Below are 8,467 nucleotides of genomic sequence, written 5' to 3'. Positions count from 1 at the left end.
GGCCCTACTAAAATGAAGAAAGGGAAAATTATCTCAAAGATATCTACAAGATAGTCAGTAATTTGGGTCAAAACAAATCTTGTTCTGGCCCCTTAAATTCGGAATTAAAAACAGAGACGGCAAACTTGCACCTCTTTCTTGTGATACGCCTATTTTTTTCTAAATACATTCTTTCTCTGCACCACGCCCCTCCCCCCTACTCCTCCTCCTCCTCCTTCTTCTTCTTCGTCTACAACTACAACGTTATAGAACGTTTTGGAAAGTGCGAAGTTACAGCCACATTTTTGGCGAATATTTGTTACACCAAGGTCCGGCTGAATATTTTGCATTAGAAAAGCTGTTGTATTGCGTTTATGTTTCACAACATCCGTTTTATGTGAGCTAAATAAAACCGCAATTATTTGGCTTTTAAGGTGCCAGAATCACGGGCAATATCAACTACATAGCCAATTTATGTTTGAAACCATCATTATACAAACACGCTTGACCACTTACTGATCGATCCATGCAGTAATCGTTGACTATCCAGTCGGCCTCTGACACATAAGCATATCCTAATATAAATAATCACAAAGAGGTTGCATCGATATAAAAATGTTCTAATAAGTTTCAAGCCACATACTTGTATAGCTAACATGTTCTTTTCTATCAATAAAACAAACAAGTGGGGAGGAATTTCTGGTGCACGATGTTTAATTAAATGGCTCAAAATCATGTACAGGCAGCAAATGAAATTTGTGGACAAGGCATTCAATTTGCTAGACCCTTTTTTTTTATTGCTAGTGGGGTGGGACTAAGTCCCTTGTACTGCGGCCACTTCTGGCCTATTGTACCAGCTCCAGATAGGTGAGGGTGGTTGTGGAGCAATTGGTGGAACGAAGATTGGCAGCGGAAACCGAAGTACTCGGAGAATGCCTGCCCCAGCGCCACTTTGTCCACTACAAATCCCACTTGACCAGACCTGGGATCGAACCCGGGCCGCCGCGGTGGGAAGCCAGCGACTAACCGCTTGAGCTATGGCGCGGCCCCTTGCTAGACCCTTATGAACCATATAAGCCGTCTCATGAACATCTTCGAAGTCTTTCTGGCACTTCGAAATTGTTTCCTTGGTCTAAGTCCTTTGCAGATACCTTCCAACTGGAAGATACTCAGATCTCATACTAATGAATTAAGGTGGACTTCCAAAATGACATTTGAAATTCAGCATGGAGTCACATAAAAATTTTGCTATGCATATTTTTGTATTTTCACGCTTTAGTTATTGGCCAGAAGGAAAGAGACCCCTGGGAAGACCAAAATGTAGCTGACTGGACATTATTAAAATGGATCTTAGAGATATAGGATGGGCTTGTATGGATTGGATTGATCTGGTTCAGGATAGGGACCGGTAGACGGCTCTTGTGAACACGGTAATAAACCTTCAGGTTCCGTGAAATCATGGGGAGTTCTTGAGTAGCTACATAATTGGTGGCTTCATAAGAAGGGCTCAGCTCCATGAGTGCGTTACTGGACACGGGGTTTGGATTGATAATTTAATTTATTGGAAACTTATAAATCGTAGCTGCAAGTAATTGATTACAAGTTCCTTGTGTGAGCACATTTTAAGCATCTTGTAGCTAATACTGAGAATTTGAATATATTAATATTATTATGGAATACTAAAGAACTTAAAATGTTCTATTTTGTTATGGAACATGTGGTTAACTTCCATTTTGTCTCCATTCTACGGTTTAGAAGATACAGGTATTTCGACCACATTTGAACATTCTTCGCTTATTTTATAAACCAAGTTTACTTGTTTCTTTCTTGAGAGCAAAAGAATACATTGTAATTTGCTTTAATTTTTTCCCTTAATTAGATTAGAATATAAATTTGTCTTTTTCATACATTTGAGAATCTCGTGGCACGTTAGAAGTTCTGGAACAATCTCTTGAATACAGATATTTTGTCTTGTGACATTTAATTCGGAAACGTAGTGTTTGCAAGGTTTGAAGAGCCGAGTTTTATGGCTCTGTTGTAATCATTTTGAAACTGTAGCTTTTTGGCAATTTGCCTGCGACGTACACAGAATATAAGACATTAAATTTTTAGACATACTTACATATTTTTATTATTCAGCACGATTTTTAAACAGCTTGAAGCACTGGGGGTGATAGAGCTGATATGAAATCTGTAAGATTTGAGACTTTCGCGGCGGTGACTATGATGAAAGCAGTATTCTGGGATTTGGCAGACACAGTCTGCTTTTACCGGTTCTCACGGTCTCTCCGCTTGCACATTTCTTATATTTTTTCTTCTACCCTGAAGATGGAGGCGATACGTTCCTCCGAAACGTCGGTTAACACCACATATACACGGTGCCAAATCCCAGAAGACTGCTTTCTTTATGAAATCTCTTATATATGTTGAAGGAATGCTTCCTCACTAAGATATTCAGACTCGTGTCACGTTAAAGATGACATTTCTGCAGTCATTATTTTCTCTATCATGTATGTTTCAGAGCAGTTCGTAGTACTGCAAATCGTTTGACCTTAGATAAGCTAAACAGTATCACAGTAACGCGTTTTTGTAGTAAACACAATAAAATTTGGCACTTTCTATCCTTCCTCCTGAATTTTTGCCTTAGCTCACACATCACATTCACTTTTCTTTTTTCACGCATTACGCCTTGAGAAGCAGACCTGCTTCTGAAAAAACATTTTCACTCATTTGATATGACTCTTCAACAGATAGGATAAATCCATCTCAGTGAAGCCCTTCACAGGACAGTAAGGCATAGAAGACTGAGATGAACATCCATACCTCGAGTAGAATTCGAACTCGTGATCCCAGGCATCAAGAAGAGCAAGAGACTAAGTGTCTGAAACCGTGAGGCTGCATGCACGTGTTCCTTTCAGCTAGTTTAGAAGCTTTTGACAGAGGCGACATGCAATATTAATTTGCGAACAACTTCGGTCAAATGGAGCAAGTGCGAATTTATCTGGCTCGTAGTGAAGGGAGGGGGGCTCAATTCGTGCTATTGCACTATTCTCACTCGTTCTCTTTACTTGTTCCGTACGTACCAGTTGAAACATCCGCAAGTGAGGCCAAGAGCACACCAGCAACCAACCATATAGTATGTGAAACCAATAAAAACAACAGATTAATTCGGCCAGATGCTGTGTCCCAATGGTGGGACATGACCTTCGGTATGAAAGCAAAAAGTAATTTTGAAACAAATGACTGCATGTCAAGCGAGAGTTACACAGATATTGGTAAGCCTGATATTCCTACAAAAATCACTAGAACGCGCGCGCGTGTGTGTATCTGTCTGTGTGTGTTGGGTGTCGCCATGGCGCAGGTGGTTGTGCGCAAGTGTGGAGGGGTGAAGAGGGGATCGGTTAGAGGCACGGGATCGGTCGCGCGGTCGCTCGCTCGACTGCCGCTAGCTAGAAGCAGAGCGTTTGGTAGGTTTCGGAGCTCAGCTTTAGTCTGCTATCCTTTAGTCAATGCTTGAGAGTTGCAGTGTGAGGGTTGATTGCGTCAGTGGCAACGTACTTGAAGTGACACTCTTTGTGTAAGGCAACTGGAAACATTCCAGAGTGTTAATTATATTAAACGCATCATATGAAATTTCTCCCGTATAGAATTAACTTCGTTTAATAGTGCTTTTAATTAAAAAGAAAGTTGTGTTCCATTGTTACATTTACGTCCATATGAGTGTAAGAAGAAATTATTTTGTATTTGCTACGTTGAAAGAGGAACATGAAATAATTTTTTAACAAATGAACGGACACCAGGACTGTCAGACAACCCGTTTCTTCTCTTATTCTACGAATCCAGTTACAACAAAATGGCGGCGGTCGGTGGTGGAGTTCGCGCTGTCCCGGCATCAAGGCAGCGAGATTGTTGCCCACATGGAGCTTGTTCTGCTGACGTGATATCATAACTGAAGAATATAATCTTATCTGCTCAAAGAAAACAGGTTACTTCTTTGACAGTCCAGGCAAACACCAAGATTCTTTATCTCTTTGTAGCTCGTGTTGCATTGTTGCAGACGTTCGTGCTGAAGTACAAGTGATTGTCGCCGTTCTGTGATGGAATTAAAAATCAAGCACGCATTTCTGTCATACATTTTTTGACATCCGTGGTGTGAGAAGTGAGTTGTGTGTTGAGTGTGTATAGTAGGATTGTGGTGTACAGCCCACGTACAGTCTGCCGGTCTAGTTGTTAGGATTGGTGTTAATACAAACTCGGAAATAAAATCGACGCACAGGATACGAAAGAACAGTGTTCTAAGTGATTATCACAGCGGTCCAGACAAGTCTTGTGTAACAAATTCTGTAGACTTGGGAAGTGTGGAAAATATCGTACAGGTAAGGTCAAGTTTTTCCCAGTTATCGTAACTTTTCTTCTTTCCTTGGCATATATTCCACAGACATCGAAGCGTGTTAAGTGTGGGAAAGGCCCAAGAACGTGATATTGAAGCTATTTTTTGATTCGGTTTCCGCCAGACGCACATAGATTCATCTCCGGCATGTGGATGAACATACGTATTTTGATCATACAATGCTTTACCGCTATGGTGCGCAAGAAATTTAAAACATTCCTTCAGTCGACATGTTGTATAAGTTATAAGGATTTTATGTTTAGCATTATACCGGGTTACTCACCTCCAACTAATGCCGAGCTCAAGAAAATGTGGATCTATACATCCACTCCGTCATACGCTTTCATGGCCCAGTGCTTAATTAGATAAGCACAGGGACAACTTTACCTTTTATTTTAAGGGCCAGCGAGTCGTCTTTGTTATTGAGTAAACCATTCTTCTGGGATGTGACGCCATACCCACTTCTTGCTTGTTGTTTGGCCTACAATTTGACCCTGAACATGGAGGTAGCGCATTCCTCCAAAACGTGGTTGAACTTCAATCGGACTACACAGTGTCACATCCCAGAAGATAGTATTTTTCATAGCCACCAACGTAAGAACGTCAAACCGAACAATTTAATTTCATTTTAGTGGGTGAACATCAATTATGCACGGGTCTTAATGTTCGTAATGCCGAGAGGAGAGGTCACAGTATTTCGTATATCATAATTATTTCTGAAATCAAGGAATTTAGGCTTGGAATACTTGTACGAGTATAATGTGTGGCAGGGAACTCCAGGTAAAAGTCTGTACTTGGAAAATTCCATAGGAACAGTGGGCTAGAACCTGGTTTTCTCCCAGAAAATGTTAGCGATTTTGCAAAACGTGGGTGCAGTTCTTGTCAGTGTATCTCGACCACTATTTTTAATAAGTACTTCTTTAAAAATGTTCATAGAATAAAATTTACAAACGCACACGTTGGCGTGAGGTGTTCAGCGCAAACAGTTGCACATTTTAACTTCCTTCTATTCGTAGAATGTTTGCACTGATAATAAAAAAACACCTTTGTATTAGTTAAAACAGTTCAGATATTCCAGTCTTGTTCACTTAACTCCCACTAAGCTCTCTCGCGTACCCATAAGGGGGATAGTTACCACCGGTCGAGAAAGTTTGGTTTACAGTACCGCAATTATATATTTTTACGAATAAATCCATTGGAGCGCGCTCGCTGTGTGACATGAGCAGTGGTCATTTTTTCGTTAAATTATATGTTCATCGCAGCCATAGTAAGATTTCGTCCGATATGGAAATGCTGAAATAGCTATACCTTATCGAGCAGTCATATGCAGTTTACACCCAGAACACAAATATAAATAGTATTCAACTAATAACTACAGGTGAATTTGGAGAGCGGTTTCATGTCCACGTGTATTGTCCACACGAAGTTTAGCATAGGTAGCATACTTCACGGGATGTGTAGACGTTACAAGACAGACCTATCCAAAATTTATTTGGGGTTTGTCGCGAAACCGTCTTTGTGAAAGTAGGTCCCTCACCCGAAGGAGGAAGGCGCATTAAGTTGGCAGTGTTGAGGGAAGGGCAGTGCGGGGAACGTTTCTAAGAGAGAGAACGCAACAGGAAGCCGGAAAAAATTGCATTAGTTAGGACGTTCAGATCAATGGGACCCGTTGGGTGGAGCAAGGAAGAGGTGAGAATTGCATACAGAATATTTGTATAGACAGGTTACGTGGAGGACATAAGCGTAAATTGGAGAACTAAGTTATGGAGGTGTCGCTGGACTCATTTTGCTTTTGTGAATGCTGCAGTGAATAGCGGAGCCGCAATCATTCCCAAAGAAAAATTGTTGCATGGATTCTGACGCAGATGTATGTACAAATTTGCTACGAACCAGTGAACTCTTGTTTTCTGATGGATTCTTTCGGTTCACACGTCATTCGTGGCTTCGTCAGTATTCAGGGAAGGCCCAAACAGTAGATCGCCATTTCATATTTGATTCCACAGGGCGAATGTATGCGTATTTTAAGGTCTAAGTAACAAATTTTGACACTAATATCCTCTGTCTTTGAATCTGAAACGTAATTTGTTCCAAATCCATCATTTCTTTCGCTTGTGGCGCTTTTGCACCGATAATTTACAAAAATTCGCCTGTTCACTTCGTCATGTTTGTCTGTGTATAAAAAACTCGAGAACCACACAAATGGAAATTTACACTGGGTTTCCTTTTTACAAATGAGTTGACTGTAGTCCCCAAATTTGGTCGAAATATGACGACAGTAACGGAGTTATTTGCATGTGCTTTTCAGTGATTGCCCCGAGCAACTTGTGAAGAAAAATATTTCGAACAGACATAGAGAAAAACGATGCACGTTTTATTACGAGAGCGAACGCCGCAGTCATGTGATTCAACGTCATATGCAGAGGGTACTCAGATTTCAGGATATGGAAGCCGGAGCATTAAGCTGGTTACTAATCTTCGTTTAGTGTAAAGGATAAGAACGTTTATCCTGCACTGCCTCATGCATAGATAGTCACTTTGCGGTTCTTGAGGGCGAGAGAAATTTGTAGGTAAAATGAACACGCTTAATGCCTAAGATTATATGTTTTATAAATACAACTATACTTCCGCTGCTTTACATTCTGGGAATTTTATTTAAATTTATACTAACCGAGAGGTACATAACAGGCATGCAAGCGTAAGCCCACATATTTTATGCACAGCGTAATTAATATAATTTTGTAAGAATTTTTGTACTGCGATAAACTAAAATGGACACTGCGAAAGAGATGCTATCTCTTGTAAACGAAACTTTATATTATGAAAGGAAATTAATGTGGTAACATAACCGGTCCTAATTAAATATTACGTTATTAAAATTTGAATGTGTTCATATCGTAATCTTATACAGTATTTCTCTCCACGTCATATTTGTAGAACTTTCTTATGTCATACAAGAAATGGGTAGAAATTAATCTCTTACAAATTGCAATGGTGACAGTTCACGTAAAAACTTCCCTCAGGGTAACGTACAAACTTTGCTGATTCAGTCTCCCGTGCTTGAATAACGTGTTTTGAAAATCATGCAAGAAAAGTATTGTAAATGGACTGTCTGTATTAGACTCTACACGAACAGTGTTATTGCGAGGGGAGAGTGAAAAATAAAAGCCGTTGTTACGCGTTTGGAATGCCTGTGCAATGCATACTTGATAGCCGAAATATTTCTTTGCACAGTGGCACACACACCAACACATTCATTTCATTTTTATCTTCCTGTTCCCTTAAGTTTTTAAAAAAATTTCTGGGATGTGAATAGCCGTGCTTGGAAGGTGTGATTTCGACAGAACATGTTAAGAGTTGAAGTGACTGATCTAGGTCGAATAAACAACTTAATACCAACAGCGTAGTTTATTTCTGAATCACCGAAATACAAAAGGATTATGTGAAACTTGTAGAAAAAAAATTGTTCAGTAAGTCCAACAGGATGGATGTACGCCTTCGTGACAACTCGCATCATGCGTGTTCGGAGCTGTACACTGTCGCCCCCTTAACCCTTTGAACAGCTATCATGAAGCATACCATAACGCGCGGGAAGATTGGCAGTGGGTGCTTGTGTCTCTAACGTTGGATCGGCCAAACGATTTTCGGGCAGGCTCTCGAATAACCATTCTGTATAATATCCTTGAGGATGTTTCCAGTTGATGTGCGGGAAAAATTGTATTTCTTGTAAGAGCAAAGGAGATAAGTACAAAGGATTAGTTTCCCTTGTTAATACAAGAATTTGTATTGTAGTGAGTGTATGGTTGGTACCATAGTTCTAATTTTCAATAGTAGGCGGCACAAACAGAAAATCCCATCGCTATCCCAATGAAACAAGGCAGAGTCTACAGTGTTCCTCGTTGTGTAGTGCCCCAGATGCTCCTGATGATTCTGGATGGCAGATCTGGCGGGATCAGATAAAAATCTGTTGTCCATACTGTCTATTAACTTAAATTCCAATCGCATATCCTGTGTAACTTGATTTTCCCCATAAAGTTAAATTTGTTTTACTCGAACCGCACTGGCCTGGGTAGTTCTGTCCCATAACCCCCCCCCCCCCAG

General features: G+C 40.3%; 1 protein-coding gene across 6 annotated transcripts in view; it reads left to right on the top strand.

Moving 5' to 3' along the window:
* Positions 1-3,391: 3,391 nt before the first annotated feature.
* Positions 3,392-8,467, top strand: part of LOC111865222 (ephrin type-A receptor 4-A) — a 550,534-nt gene continuing 545,458 nt past the window's right edge. For all 6 annotated transcript variants that reach the window (XM_023853096.2, XM_023853093.2, XM_023853095.2 and 3 more), the window contains exon 1: positions 3,392-4,355. The gene's annotated coding sequence lies outside the window, so the exon portion shown is untranslated. The remainder of the gene's footprint in view (positions 4,356-8,467) is intronic.

Source organism: Cryptotermes secundus, unplaced genomic scaffold, assembly GCF_002891405.2.
Source record: "Cryptotermes secundus unplaced genomic scaffold, Csec_1.0 scaffold614, whole genome shotgun sequence".
NCBI lineage: Eukaryota > Metazoa > Arthropoda > Insecta > Blattodea > Kalotermitidae > Cryptotermes > Cryptotermes secundus.
Note: the sequence above shows the minus strand (reverse complement) of the source record. Positions and strands in the feature narration are given on the sequence as shown.